Genomic DNA, 14,794 nt, shown 5'->3' on the forward strand with positions numbered 1-14,794 from the left:
TCAATGCTTTTTGTTCATTTTGCTTGTTTGTCGGATTTTGGGATGGACTCTTTGGCTTTGCTTTTCTTCTCCTCATTGGATTTTTCATGTTAAAAGTTGCAGAAGCCAGATGACAAGCTCATTTTGGTTCAACTTCAGCAACTGTGCATTGCATTGCCATGTAATGTAATGTAATGCAATGCTATCTATCTAGCTCTCCCTCTATACTTCCTTTTGGATAAACAGACATATTAGGCAAGCATTTTGGAGCTTTCACCTAAATAACTACAGGTGGTGAGATAAGCTGCACAATATAATTGACCTTTCAGTATATTGTTGCACACACACCATCTATTTAGCAAATGCCCTTGTTATCAACAGCAGCCTTTTAAACTCACCTGAGCTAACAGGTATGTGAGCTGGTTACTCTGCTGCGCTTAAAATTTCTTTTTTGGTTTGCTACAATGCCTTTTCTGAAACGTTGTCTCCCTCTGCTGGAACACTGACTTCTTTCATTTAATGCCTGCAGACTATAAAAGATAAACCAACCCAAAAAGTTTGGTTGATTAGTCTGTGGCATTCTTTTAAACTGTTGCTTATGGCGGTCTCTGTGAGCTTCTCAGTGACATTCAGCCATCCAGGTATCCCGCCTGCAGTAGACGGAATGTGGCAATGGAACGCTGGCTGCGCGTGTCATAATAGGCTCTGAGCCTTTATATACCTGCGCACAGCAGCAGCCACCTTCAGTCTGCTGCTGGACAGCCAGCAGCAGCAGCAGCAGGAGAGGTAATTAATCAGCAACCCTCCTGCTAAGGGTAGACAGCTGCTCGTTCCACCCCCCCCCGCCTTAATTGGTTCTCCTCCCTTCCAACGGTGTTGAGGCGGGTGGGAACAGCCGGGGGTTGAGGGTACTGTGCTAAAAGAGGTGGAGTTATGCAGATCTAAAACGCGTGGATTGCAGAAGCAGCAAGCCGAAAAGTGCAGGCATGTGAGGGATCTAGAGGTTGACAGCATGTCTTCTTAACGGGAGTCCAGGTGGCCATCTCCACAAATGGACTTTTCAGAATCCTTGGGTGGCACCGTAGTCGGAAACCAATTCTGGTTATCGCTTCTCGGCCTTTTGGCTAAGATCAAGTGTAGTATCTGTTCTTATCAGTTTAATATCTGATACGTCCCCTATCTGGGGACCATATATTAAATGGATTTTTAGAACAGGGAGATGGAAAAAGAGCTTGCTCTGTCCACTCCACGCATTGACCTGGTATTGCAGTATCTCCAGGACCGGTGCACCCCTTCTTTAATGCAGTTTCTAAAATCAGAAAGAATTGAATTCAATGCTTTTTGTTCATTTTGCTTGTTTGTCGGATTTTGGGATGGACTCTTTGGCTTTGCTTTTCTTCTCCTCATTGGATTTTTCATGTTAAAAGTTGCAGAAGTCAGATGACAAGCTCATTTTGGTTCAACTTCAGCAACTGTGCATTGCATTGCCATGTAATGTAATGTAATGCAATGCTATCTATCTAGCTCTCCCTCTATACTTCCTTTTGGATAAACAGACATATGAGGCAAGCATTTTGGAGCTTTCACCTAAATAACTACAGGTGGTGAGATAAGCTGCACAATATAATTGACCTTTCAGTATATTGTTGCACACACACCATCTATTTAGCAAATGCCCTTGTTATCAACAGCAGACTTTTAAACTCACCTGAGCTAACAGGTATGTGAGCTGGTTACTCTGCTGCGCTTAAAATTTCTTTTTTGGTTTGCTACAATGCCTTTTCTGAAACGTTGTCTCCCTCTGCTGGAACACTGACTTCTTTCATTTAATGCCTGCAGACTATAAAAGAGAAACCAACCCAAAAAGTTTGGTTGATTAGTCTGTGGCATTCTTTTAAACTGTTGCTTATGGCGGTCTCTGTGAGCTTCTCAGTGACATTCAGCCATCCAGGTATCCCGCCTGCAGTAGACGGAATGTGGCAATGGAACGCTGGCTGCGCGTGTCATAATAGGCTCTGAGCCTTTATATACCTGCGCACAGCAGCAGCCACCTTCAGTCTGCTGCTGGACAGCCAGCAGCAGCAGCAGCAGGAGAGGTAATTAATCAGCAACCCTCCTGCTAAGGGTAGACAGCTGCTCGTTCCACCCCCCCCCCCCGCCTTAATTGGTTCTCCTCCCTTCCAACGGTGTTGAGGCGGGTGGGAACAGCCGGGGGTTGAGGGTACTGTGCTAAAAGAGGTGGAGTTATGCAGATCTAAAACGCGTGGATTGCAGCAGCAGCAAGCCGAAAAGTGCAGGCATGTGAGGGATCTAGAGGTTGACAGCATGTCTTCTTAACGGGAGTCCAGGTGGCCATCTCCACAAATGGACTTTTCAGAATCCTTGGGTGGCACCGTAGTCGGAAACCAATTCTGGTTATCGCTTCTCGGCCTTTTGGCTAAGATCAAGTGTAGTATCTGTTCTTATCAGTTTAATATCTGATACGTCCCCTATCTGGGGACCATATATTAAATGGATTTTTAGAACAGGGAGATGGAAAAAGAGCTTGCTCTGTCCACTCCACGCATTGACCTGGTATTGCAGTATCTCCAGGACCGGTGCACCCCTTCTTTAATGCAGTTTCTAAAATCAGAAATATTTGAATTCAATGCTTTTTGTTCATTTTGCTTGTTTGTCGGATTTTGGGATGGACTCTTTGGCTTTGCTTTTCTTCTCCTCATTGGATTTTTCATGTTAAAAGTTGCAGAAGCCAGATGACAAGCTCATTTTGGTTCAACTTCAGCAACTGTGCATTGCATTGCCATGTAATGTAATGTAATGCAATGCTATCTATCTAGCTCTCCCTCTATACTTCCTTTTGGATAAACAGACATATTAGGCAAGCATTTTGGAGCTTTCACCTAAATAACTACAGGTGGTGAGATAAGCTGCACAATATAATTGACCTTTCAGTATATTGTTGCACACACACCATCTATTTAGCAAATGCCCTTGTTATCAACAGCAGCCTTTTAAACTCACCTGAGCTAACAGGTATGTGAGCTGGTTACTCTGCTGCGCTTAAAATTTCTTTTTTGGTTTGCTACAATGCCTTTTCTGAAACGTTGTCTCCCTCTGCTGGAACACTGACTTCTTTCATTTAATGCCTGCAGACTATAAAAGAGAAACCAACCCAAAAAGTTTGGTTGATTAGTCTGTGGCATTCTTTTAAACTGTTGCTTATGGCGGTCTCTGTGAGCTTCTCAGTGACATTCAGCCATCCAGGTATCCCGCCTGCAGTAGACGGAATGTGGCAATGGAACGCTGGCTGCGCGTGTCATAATAGGCTCTGAGCCTTTATATACCTGCGCACAGCAGCAGCCACCTTCAGTCTGCTGCTGGACAGCCAGCAGCAGCAGCAGCAGGAGAGGTAATTAATCAGCAACCCTCCTGCTAAGGGTAGACAGCTGCTCGTTCCACCCCCCCCCCGCCTTAATTGGTTCTCCTCCCTTCCAACGGTGTTGATGCGGGTGGGAACAGCCGGGGGTTGAGGGTACTGTGCTAAAAGAGGTGGAGTTATGCAGATCTAAAACGCGTGGATTGCAGCAGCAGCAAGCCGAAAAGTGCAGGCATGTGAGGGATCTAGAGGTTGACAGCATGTCTTCTTAACGGGAGTCCAGGTGGCCATCTCCACAAATGGACTTTTCAGAATCCTTGGGTGGCACCGTAATCGGAAACCAATTCTGGTTATCGCTTCTCGGCCTTTTGGCTAAGATCAAGTGTAGTATCTGTTCTTATCAGTTTAATATCTGATACGTCCCCTATCTGGGGACCATATATTAAATGGATTTTTAGAACAGGGAGATGGAAAAAGAGCTTGCTCTGTCCACTCCACGCATTGACCTGGTATTGCAGTATCTCCAGGACCGGTGCACCCCTTCTTTAATGCAGTTTCTAAAATCAGAAAGAATTGAATTCAATGCTTTTTGTTCATTTTGCTTGTTTGTCGGATTTTGGGATGGACTCTTTGGCTTTGCTTTTCTTCTCCTCATTGGATTTTTCATGTTAAAAGTTGCAGAAGCCAGATGACAAGCTCATTTTGGTTCAACTTCAGCAACTGTGCATTGCATTGCCATGTAATGTAATGTAATGCAATGCTATCTATCTAGCTCTCCCTCTATACTTCCTTTTGGATAAACAGACATATTAGGCAAGCATTTTGGAGCTTTCACCTAAATAACTACAGGTGGTGAGATAAGCTGCACAATATAATTGACCTTTCAGTATATTGTTGCACACACACCATCTATTTAGCAAATGCCCTTGTTATCAACAGCAGCCTTTTAAACTCACCTGAGCTAACAGGTATGTGAGCTGGTTACTCTGCTGCGCTTAAAATTTCTTTTTTGGTTTGCTACAATGCCTTTTCTGAAACGTTGTCTCCCTCTGCTGGAACACTGACTTCTTTCATTTAATGCCTGCAGACTATAAAAGAGAAACCAACCCAAAAAGTTTGGTTGATTAGTCTGTGGCATTCTTTTAAACTGTTGCTTATGGCGGTCTCTGTGAGCTTCTCAGTGACATTCAGCCATCCAGGTATCCCGCCTGCAGTAGACGGAATGTGGCAATGGAACGCTGGCTGCGCGTGTCATAATAGGCTCTGAGCCTTTATATACCTGCGCACAGCAGCAGCCACCTTCAGTCTGCTGCTGGACAGCCAGCAGCAGCAGCAGCAGGAGAGGTAATTAATCAGCAACCCTCCTGCTAAGGGTAGACAGCTGCTCGTTCCACCCCCCCCCCCCCCCCCGCCTTAATTGGTTCTCCTCCCTTCCAACGGTGTTGAGGCGGGTGGGAACAGCCGGGGGTTGAGGGTACTGTGCTAAAAGAGGTGGAGTTATGCAGATCTAAAACGCGTGGATTGCAGCAGCAGCAAGCCGAAAAGTGCAGGCATGTGAGGGATCTAGAGGTTGACAGCATGTCTTCTTAACGGGAGTCCAGGTGGCCATCTCCACAAATGGACTTTTCAGAATCCTTGGGTGGCACCGTAGTCGGAAACCAATTCTGGTTATCGCTTCTCGGCCTTTTGGCTAAGATCAAGTGTAGTATCTGTTCTTATCAGTTTAATATCTGATACGTCCCCTATCTGGGGACCATATATTAAATGGATTTTTAGAACAGGGAGATGGAAAAAGAGCTTGCTCTGTCCACTCCACGCATTGACCTGGTATTGCAGTATCTCCAGGACCGGTGCACCCCTTCTTTAATGCAGTTTCTAAAATCAGAAAGAATTGAATTCAATGCTTTTTGTTCATTTTGCTTTTTTGTCGGATTATGGGATGGACTCTTTGGCTTTGCTTTTCTTCTCCTCATTGGATTTTTCATGTTAAAAGTTGCAGAAGCCAGATGACAAGCTCATTTTGGTTCAACTTCAGCAACTGTGCATTGCATTGCCATGTAATGTAATGTAATGCAATGCTATCTATCTAGCTCTCCCTCTATACTTCCTTTTGGATAAACAAACATATTAGGCAAGCATTTTGGAGCTTTCACCTAAATAACTACAGGTGGTGAGATAAGCTGCACAATATAATTGACCTTTCAGTATATTGTTGCACACACACCATCTATTTAGCAAATGCCCTTGTTATCAACAGCAGCCTTTTAAACTCACCTGAGCTAACAGGTATGTGAGCTGGTTACTCTGCTGCGCTTAAAATTTCTTTTTTGGTTTGCTACAATGCCTTTTCTGAAACGTTGTCTCCCTCTGCTGGAACACTGACTTCTTTCATTTAATGCCTGCAGACTATAAAAGAGAAACCAACCCAAAAAGTTTGGTTGATTAGTCTGTGGCAATCTTTTAAACTGTTGCTTATGGCGGTCTCTGTGAGCTTCTCAGTGACATTCAGCCATCCAGGTATCCCGCCTGCAGTAGACGGAATGTGGCAATGGAACGCTGGCTGCGCGTGTCATAATAGGCTCTGAGCCTTTATATACCTGCGCACAGCAGCAGCCACCTTCAGTCTGCTGCTGGACAGCCAGCAGCAGCAGCAGCAGGAGAGGTAATTAATCAGCAACCCTCCTGCTAAGGGTAGACAGCTGCTCGTTCCACCCCCCCCCCGCCTTAATTGGTTCTCCTCCCTTCCAACGGTGTTGATGCGGGTGGGAACAGCCGGGGGTTGAGGGTACTGTGCTAAAAGAGGTGGAGTTATGCAGATCTAAAACGCGTGGATTGCAGCAGCAGCAAGCCGAAAAGTGCAGGCATGTGAGGGATCTAGAGGTTGACAGCATGTCTTCTTAACGGGAGTCCAGGTGGCCATCTCCACAAATGGACTTTTCAGAATCCTTGGGTGGCACCGTAGTCGGAAACCAATTCTGGTTATCGCTTCTCGGCCTTTTGGCTAAGATCAAGTGTAGTATCTGTTCTTATCAGTTTAATATCTGATACGTCCCCTATCTGGGGACCATATATTAAATGGATTTTTAGAACAGGGAGATGGAAAAAGAGCTTGCTCTGTCCACTCCACGCATTGACCTGGTATTGCAGTATCTCCAGGACCGGTGCACCCCTTCTTTAATGCAGTTTCTAAAATCAGAAAGAATTGAATTCAATGCTTTTTGTTCATTTTGCTTTTTTGTCGGATTTTGGGATGGACTCTTTGGCTTTGCTTTTCTTCTCCTCATTGGATTTTTCATGTTAAAAGTTGCAGAAGCCAGATGACAAGCTCATTTTGGTTCAACTTCAGCAACTGTGCATTGCATTGCCATGTAATGTAATGTAATGCAATGCTATCTATCTAGCTCTCCCTCTATACTTCCTTTTGGATAAACAGACATATTAGGCAAGCATTTTGGAGCTTTCACCTAAATAACTACAGGTGGTGAGATAAGCTGCACAATATAATTGACCTTTCAGTATATTGTTGCACACACACCATCTATTTAGCAAATGCCCTTGTTATCAACAGCAGCCTTTTAAACTCACCTGAGCTAACAGGTATGTGAGCTGGTTACTCTGCTGCGCTTAAAATTTCTTTTTTGGTTTGCTACAATGCCTTTTCTGAAACGTTGTCTCCCTCTGCTGGAACACTGACTTCTTTCATTTAATGCCTGCAGACTATAAAAGAGAAACCAACCCAAAAAGTTTGGTTGATTAGTCTGTGGCATTCTTTTAAACTGTTGCTTATGGCGGTCTCTGTGAGCTTCTCAGTGACATTCAGCCATCCAGGTATCCCGCCTGCAGTAGACGGAATGTGGCAATGGAACGCTGGCTGCGCGTGTCATAATAGGCTCTGAGCCTTTATATACCTGCGCACAGCAGCAGCCACCTTCAGTCTGCTGCTGGACAGCCAGCAGCAGCAGCAGCAGGAGAGGTAATTGATCAGCAACCCTCCTGCTAAGGGTAGACAGCTGCTCGTTCCACCCCCCCCCCCCCCCCCGCCTTAATTGGTTCTCCTCCCTTCCAACGGTGTTGATGCGGGTGGGAACAGCCGGGGGTTGAGGGTACTGTGCTAAAAGAGGTGGAGTTATGCAGATCTAAAACGCGTGGATTGCAGCAGCAGCAAGCCGAAAAGTGCAGGCATGTGAGGGATCTAGAGGTTGACAGCATGTCTTCTTAACGGGAGTCCAGGTGGCCATCTCCACAAATGGACTTTTCAGAATCCTTGGGTGGCACCGTAGTCGGAAACCAATTCTGGTTATCGCTTCTCGGCCTTTTGGCTAAGATCAAGTGTAGTATCTGTTCTTATCAGTTTAATATCTGATACGTCCCCTATCTGGGGACCATATATTAAATGGATTTTTAGAACAGGGAGATGGAAAAAGAGCTTGCTCTGTCCACTCCACGCATTGACCTGGTATTGCAGTATCTCCAGGACCGGTGCACCCCTCCTTTAATGCAGTTTCTAAAATCAGAAAGAATTGAATTCAATGCTTTTTGTTCATTTTGCTTGTTTGTCGGATTTTGGGATGGACTCTTTGGCTTTGCTTTTCTTCTCCTCATTGGATTTTTCATGTTAAAAGTTGCAGAAGCCAGATGACAAGCTCATTTTGGTTCAACTTCAGCAACTGTGCATTGCATTGCCATGTAATGTAATGTAATGCAATGCTATCTATCTAGCTCTCCCTCTATACTTCCTTTTGGATAAACAGACATATTAGGCAAGCATTTTGGAGCTTTCACCTAAATAACTACAGGTGGTGAGATAAGCTGCACAATATAATTGACCTTTCAGTATATTGTTGCACACACACCATCTATTTAGCAAATGCCCTTGTTATCAACAGCAGCCTTTTAAACTCACCTGAGCTAACAGGTATGTGAGCTGGTTACTCTGCTGCGCTTAAAATTTCTTTTTTGGTTTGCTACAATGCCTTTTCTGAAACGTTGTCTCCCTCTGCTGGAACACTGACTTCTTTCATTTAATGCCTGCAGACTATAAAAGAGAAACCAACCCAAAAAGTTTGGTTGATTAGTCTGTGGCATTCTTTTAAACTGTTGCTTATGGCGGTCTCTGTGAGCTTCTCAGTGACATTCAGCCATCCAGGTATCCCGCCTGCAGTAGACGGAATGTGGCAATGGAACGCTGGCTGCGCGTGTCATAATAGGCTCTGAGCCTTTATATACCTGCGCACAGCAGCAGCCACCTTCAGTCTGCTGCTGGACAGCCAGCAGCAGCAGCAGCAGGAGAGGTAATTAATCAGCAACCCTCCTGCTAAGGGTAGACAGCTGCTCGTTCCACCCCCCCCCCCCCGCCTTAATTGGTTCTCCTCCCTTCCAACGGTGTTGAGGCGGGTGGGAACAGCCGGGGGTTGAGGATAATGTGCTAAAAGAGGTGGAGTTATGCAGATCTAAAACGCGTGGATTGCAGCAGCAGCAAGCCGAAAAGTGCAGGCATGTGAGGGATCTAGAGGTTGACAGCATGTCTTCTTAACGGGAGTCCAGGTGGCCATCTCCACAAATGGACTTTTCAGAATCCTTGGGTGGCACCGTAGTCGGAAACCAATTCTGGTTATCGCTTCTCGGCCTTTTGGCTAAGATCAAGTGTAGTATCTGTTCTTATCAGTTTAATATCTGATACGTCCCCTATCTGGGGACCATATATTAAATGGATTTTTAGAACAGGGAGATGGAAAAAGAGCTTGCTCTGTCCACTCCACGCATTGACCTGGTATTGCAGTATCTCCAGGAGCGGTGCATCCCTTCTTTAATGCAGTTTCTAAAATCAGAAAGAATTGAATTCAATGCTTTTTGTTCATTTTGCTTGTTTGTCGGATTTTGGGATGGACTCTTTGGCTTTGCTTTTCTTCTCCTCATTGGATTTTTCATGTTAAAAGTTGCAGAAGCCAGATGACAAGCTCATTTTGGTTCAACTTCAGCAACTGTGCATTGCATTGCCATGTAATGTAATGTAATGCAATGCTATCTATCTAGCTCTCCCTCTATACTTCCTTTTGGATAAACAGACATATTAGGCAAGCATTTTGGAGCTTTCACCTAAATAACTACAGGTGGTGAGATAAGCTGCACAATATAATTGACCTTTCAGTATATTGTTGCACACACACCATCTATTTAGCATATGCCCTTGTTATCAACAGCAGCCTTTTAAACTCACCTGAGCTAACAGGTATGTGAGCTGGTTACTCTGCTGCGCTTAAAATTTCTTTTTTGGTTTGCTACAATGCCTTTTCTGAAACGTTGTCTCCCTCTGCTGGAACACTGACTTCTTTCATTTAATGCCTGCAGACTATAAAAGAGAAACCAACCCAAAAAGTTTGGTTGATTAGTCTGTGGCATTCTTTTAAACTGTTGCTTATGGCGGTCTCTGTGAGCTTCTCAGTGACATTCAGCCATCCAGGTATCCCGCCTGCAGTAGACGGAATGTGGCAATGGAACGCTGGCTGCGCGTGTCATAATAGGCTCTGAGCCTTTATATACCTGCGCACAGCAGCAGCCACCTTCAGTCTGCTGCTGGACAGCCAGCAGCAGCAGCAGCAGGAGAGGTAATTAATCAGCAACCCTCCTGCTAAGGGTATACAGCTGCTCGTTCCACCCCCCCCCCGCCTTAATTGGTTCTCCTCCCTTCCAACGGTGTTGAGGCGGGTGGGAACAGCCGGGGGTTGAGGGTACTGTGCTAAAAGAGGTGGAGTTATGCAGATCTAAAACGCGTGGATTGCAGCAGCAGCAAGCCGAAAAGTGCAGGCATGTGAGGGATCTAGAGGTTGACAGCATGTCTTCTTAACGGGAGTCCAGGTGGCCATCTCCACAAATGGACTTTTCAGAATCCTTGGGTGGCACCGTAGTCGGAAACCAATTCTGGTTATCGCTTCTCGGCCTTTTGGCTAAGATCAAGTGTAGTATCTGTTCTTATCAGTTTAATATCTGATACGTCCCCTATCTGGGGACCATATATTAAATGGATTTTTAGAACAGGGAGATGGAAAAAGAGCTTGCTCTGTCCACTCCACGCATTGACCTGGTATTGCAGTATCTCCAGGACCGGTGCACCCCTTCTTTAATGCAGTTTCTAAAATCAGAAAGAATTGAATTCAATGCTTTTTGTTCATTTTGCTTGTTTGTCGGATTTTGGGATGGACTCTTTGGCTTTGCTTTTCTTCTCCTCATTGGATTTTTCATGTTAAAAGTTGCAGAAGCCAGATGACAAGCTCATTTTGGTTCAACTTCAGCAACTGTGCATTGCATTGCCATGTAATGTAATGTAATGCAATGCTATCTATCTAGCTCTCCCTCTATACTTCCTTTTGGATAAACAGACATATTAGGCAAGCATTTTGGAGCTTTCACCTAAATAACTACAGGTGGTGAGATAAGCTGCACAATATAATTGACCTTTCAGTATATTGTTGCACACACACCATCTATTTAGCAAATGCCCTTGTTATCAACAGCAGCCTTTTAAACTCACCTGAGCTAACAGGTATGTGAGCTGGTTACTCTGCTGCGCTTAAAATTTCTTTTTTGGTTTGCTACAATGCCTTTTCTGAAACGTTGTCTCCCTCTGCTGGAACACTGACTTCTTTCATTTAATGCCTGCAGACTATAAAAGAGAAACCAACCCAAAAAGTTTGGTTGATTAGTCTGTGGCATTCTTTTAAACTGTTGCTTATGGCGGTCTCTGTGAGCTTCTCAGTGACATTCAGCCATCCAGGTATCCCGCCTGCAGTAGACGGAATGTGGCAATGGAACGCTGGCTGCGCGTGTCATAATAGGCTCTGAGCCTTTATATACCTGCGCACAGCAGCAGCCACCTTCAGTCTGCTGCTGGACAGCCAGCAGCAGCAGCAGCAGGAGAGGTAATTAATCAGCAACCCTCCTGCTAAGGGTAGACAGCTGCTCGTTCCACCCCCCCCCCGCCTTAATTGGTTCTCCTCCCTTCCAACGGTGTTGAGGCGGGTGGGAACAGCCGGGGGTTGAGGGTACTGTGCTAAAAGAGGTGGAGTTATGCAGATCTAAAACGCGTGGATTGCAGCAGCAGCAAGCCGAAAAGTGCAGGCATGTGAGGGATCTAGAGGTTGACAGCATGTCTTCTTAACGGGAGTCCAGGTGGCCATCTCCACAAATGGACTTTTCAGAATCCTTGGGTGGCACCGTAGTCGGAAACCAATTCTGGTTATCGCTTCTCGGCCTTTTGGCTAAGATCAAGTGTAGTATCTGTTCTTATCAGTTTAATATCTGATACGTCCCCTATCTGGGGACCATATATTAAATGGATTTTTAGAACAGGGAGATGGAAAAAGAGCTTGCTCTGTCCACTCCACGCATTGACCTGGTATTGCAGTATCTCCAGGACCGGTGCACCCCTTCTTTAATGCAGTTTCTAAAATCAGAAAGAATTGAATTCAATGCTTTTTGTTCATTTTGCTTGTTTGTCGGATTTTGGGATGGACTCTTTGGCTTTGCTTTTCTTCTCCTCATTGGATTTTTCATGTTAAAAGTTGCAGAAGCCAGATGACAAGCTCATTTTGGTTCAACTTCAGCAACTGTGCATTGCATTGCCATGTAATGTAATGTAATGCAATGCTATCTATCTAGCTCTCCCTCTATACTTCCTTTTGGATAAACAGACATATTAGGCAAGCATTTTGGAGCTTTCACCTAAATAACTACAGGTGGTGAGATAAGCTGCACAATATAATTGACCTTTCAGTATATTGTTGCACACACACCATCTATTTAGCAAATGCCCTTGTTATCAACAGCAGCCTTTTAAACTCACCTGAGCTAACAGGTATGTGAGCTGGTTACTCTGCTGCGCTTAAAATTTCTTTTTTGGTTTGCTACAATGCCTTTTCTGAAACGTTGTCTCCCTCTGCTGGAACACTGACTTCTTTCATTTAATGCCTGCAGACTATAAAAGAGAAACCAACCCAAAAAGTTTGGTTGATTAGTCTGTGGCATTCTTTTAAACTGTTGCTTATGGCGGTCTCTGTGAGCTTCTCAGTGACATTCAGCCATCCAGGTATCCCGCCTGCAGTAGACGGAATGTGGCAATGGAACGCTGGCTGCGCGTGTCATAATAGGCTCTGAGCCTTTATATACCTGCGCACAGCAGCAGCCACCTTCAGTCTGCTGCTGGACAGCCAGCAGCAGCAGCAGCAGGAGAGGTAATTAATCAGCAACCCTCCTGCTAAGGGTAGACAGCTGCTCGTTCCACCCCCCCCCCCCGCCTTAATTGGTTCTCCTCCCTTCCAACGGTGTTGAGGCGGGTGGGAACAGCCGGGGGTTGAGGGTACTGTGCTAAAAGAGGTGGAGTTATGCAGATCTAAAACGCGTGGATTGCAGCAGCAGCAAGCCGAAAAGTGCAGGCATGTGAGGGATCTAGAGGTTGACAGCATGTCTTCTTAACGGGAGTCCAGGTGGCCATCTCCACAAATGGACTTTTCAGAATCCTTGGGTGGCACCGTAGTCGGAAACCAATTCTGGTTATCGCTTCTCGGCCTTTTGGCTAAGATCAAGTGTAGTATCTGTTCTTATCAGTTTAATATCTGATACGTCCCCTATCTGGGGACCATATATTAAATGGATTTTTAGAACAGGGAGATGGAAAAAGAGCTTGCTCTGTCCACTCCACGCATTGACCTGGTATTGCAGTATCTCCAGGACCGGTGCACCCCTTCTTTAATGCAGTTTCTAAAATCAGAAAGAATTGAATTCAATGCTTTTTGTTCATTTTGCTTGTTTGTCGGATTTTGGGATGGACTCTTTGGCTTTGCTTTTCTTCTCCTCATTGGATTTTTCATGTTAAAAGTTGCAGAAGCCAGATGACAAGCTCATTTTGGTTCAACTTCAGCAACTGTGCATTGCATTGCCATGTAATGTAATGTAATGCAATGCTATCTATCTAGCTCTCCCTCTATACTTCCTTTTGGATAAACAGACATATTAGGCAAGCATTTTGGAGCTTTCACCTAAATAACTACAGGTGGTGAGATAAGCTGCACAATATAATTGACCTTTCAGTATATTGTTGCACACACACCATCTATTTAGCAAATGCCCTTGTTATCAACAGCAGCCTTTTAAACTCACCTGAGCTAACAGGTATGGGAGCTGGTTACTCTGCTGCGCTTAAAATTTCTTTTTTGGTTTGCTACAATGCCTTTTCTGAAACGTTGTCTCCCTCTGCTGGAACACTGACTTCTTTCATTTAATGCCTGCAGACTATAAAAGAGAAACCAACCCAAAAAGTTTGGTTGATTAGTCTGTGGCATTCTTTTAAACTGTTGCTTATGGCGGTCTCTGTGAGCTTCTCAGTGACATTCAGCCATCCAGGTATCCCGCCTGCAGTAGACGGAATGTGGCAATGGAACGCTGGCTGCGCGTGTCATAATAGGCTCTGAGCCTTTATATACCTGCGCACAGCAGCAGCCACCTTCAGTCTGCTGCTGGACAGCCAGCAGCAGCAGCAGCAGGAGAGGTAATTAATCAGCAACCCTCCTGCTAAGGGTAGACAGCTGCTCGTTCCACCCCCCCCCCGCCTTAATTGGTTCTCCTCCCTTCCAACGGTGTTGAGGCGGGTGGGAACAGCCGGGGGTTGAGGGTACTGTGCTAAAAGAGGTGGAGTTATGCAGATCTAAAACGCGTGGATTGCAGCAGCAGCAAGCCGAAAAGTGCAGGCATGTGAGGGATCTAGAGGTTGACAGCATGTCTTCTTAACGGGAGTCCAGGTGGCCATCTCCACAAATGGACTTTTCAGAATCCTTGTGTGGCACCGTAGTCGGAAACCAATTCTGGTTATCGCTTCTCGGCCTTTTGGCTAAGATCAAGTGTAGTATCTGTTCTTATCAGTTTAATATCTGATACGTCCCCTATCTGGGGACAATATATTAAATGGATTTTTAGAACAGGGAGATGGAAAAAGAGCTTGCTCTGTCCACTCCACGCATTGACCTGGTATTGCAGTATCTCCAGGACCGGTGCACCCCTTCTTTAATGCAGTTTCTAAAATCAGAAAGAATTGAATTCAATGCTTTTTGTTCATTTTGCTTGTTTGTCGGATTTTGGGATGGACTCTTTGGCTTTGCTTTTCTTCTCCTCATTGGATTTTTCATGTTAAAAGTTGCAGAAGCCAGATGACAAGCTCATTTTGGTTCAACTTCAGCAACTGTGCATTGCATTGCCATGTAATGTAATGTAATGCAATGCTATCTATCTAGCTCTCCCTCTATACTTCCTTTTGGATAAACAGACATATTAGGCAAGCATTTTGGAGCTTTCACCTAAATAACTACAGGTGGTGAGATAAGCTGCACAATATAATTGACCTTTCAGTATATTGTTGCACACACACCATCTATTTAGCAAATGCCCTTGTTA

General features: G+C 45.0%; 11 non-coding genes across 11 annotated transcripts; all 11 read left to right on the forward strand.

Annotated features, from left to right (window-relative positions):
* The first annotated feature begins 1,083 nt into the window (after nt 1–1,083).
* On the forward strand, nt 1,084–1,274 carry LOC141217276 (U2 spliceosomal RNA). The gene has a single exon (XR_012286144.1). It is a non-coding gene; the product is annotated as a U2 spliceosomal RNA (small nuclear RNA).
* Nucleotides 1,275–2,396: 1,122 nt separating this feature from the next.
* On the forward strand, nt 2,397–2,587 carry LOC141217277 (U2 spliceosomal RNA). Its single transcript, XR_012286145.1, has one exon. It is a non-coding gene; the product is annotated as a U2 spliceosomal RNA (small nuclear RNA).
* A 1,120-nt stretch (nt 2,588–3,707) lies between these two features.
* Nucleotides 3,708–3,898, forward strand: LOC141217279 (U2 spliceosomal RNA). The gene has a single exon (XR_012286147.1). It is a non-coding gene; the product is annotated as a U2 spliceosomal RNA (small nuclear RNA).
* A 1,127-nt stretch (nt 3,899–5,025) lies between these two features.
* Nucleotides 5,026–5,216, forward strand: LOC141217280 (U2 spliceosomal RNA). Its single transcript, XR_012286148.1, has one exon. It is a non-coding gene; the product is annotated as a U2 spliceosomal RNA (small nuclear RNA).
* A 1,120-nt stretch (nt 5,217–6,336) lies between these two features.
* LOC141217281 (U2 spliceosomal RNA) lies at nt 6,337–6,527 on the forward strand. The gene has a single exon (XR_012286149.1). It is a non-coding gene; the product is annotated as a U2 spliceosomal RNA (small nuclear RNA).
* Nucleotides 6,528–7,654: 1,127 nt separating this feature from the next.
* LOC141216326 (U2 spliceosomal RNA) lies at nt 7,655–7,845 on the forward strand. The gene has a single exon (XR_012285363.1). It is a non-coding gene; the product is annotated as a U2 spliceosomal RNA (small nuclear RNA).
* Nucleotides 7,846–8,968: 1,123 nt separating this feature from the next.
* Nucleotides 8,969–9,159, forward strand: LOC141216303 (U2 spliceosomal RNA). Its single transcript, XR_012285341.1, has one exon. It is a non-coding gene; the product is annotated as a U2 spliceosomal RNA (small nuclear RNA).
* A 1,120-nt stretch (nt 9,160–10,279) lies between these two features.
* LOC141217282 (U2 spliceosomal RNA) lies at nt 10,280–10,470 on the forward strand. Its single transcript, XR_012286150.1, has one exon. It is a non-coding gene; the product is annotated as a U2 spliceosomal RNA (small nuclear RNA).
* Nucleotides 10,471–11,590: 1,120 nt separating this feature from the next.
* Nucleotides 11,591–11,781, forward strand: LOC141217284 (U2 spliceosomal RNA). Its single transcript, XR_012286151.1, has one exon. It is a non-coding gene; the product is annotated as a U2 spliceosomal RNA (small nuclear RNA).
* Nucleotides 11,782–12,903: 1,122 nt separating this feature from the next.
* On the forward strand, nt 12,904–13,094 carry LOC141217286 (U2 spliceosomal RNA). The gene has a single exon (XR_012286153.1). It is a non-coding gene; the product is annotated as a U2 spliceosomal RNA (small nuclear RNA).
* Nucleotides 13,095–14,214: 1,120 nt separating this feature from the next.
* LOC141215327 (U2 spliceosomal RNA) lies at nt 14,215–14,405 on the forward strand. Its single transcript, XR_012284396.1, has one exon. It is a non-coding gene; the product is annotated as a U2 spliceosomal RNA (small nuclear RNA).
* The last annotated feature ends 389 nt before the right edge of the window (nt 14,406–14,794 follow it).

This window comes from Phyllobates terribilis, unplaced genomic scaffold (genome assembly GCF_046119375.1).
Source record: "Phyllobates terribilis strain yellow unplaced genomic scaffold, ASM4611937v1 Scaffold_236__1_contigs__length_3049075, whole genome shotgun sequence".
Taxonomy (NCBI): domain Eukaryota; kingdom Metazoa; phylum Chordata; class Amphibia; order Anura; family Dendrobatidae; genus Phyllobates; species Phyllobates terribilis.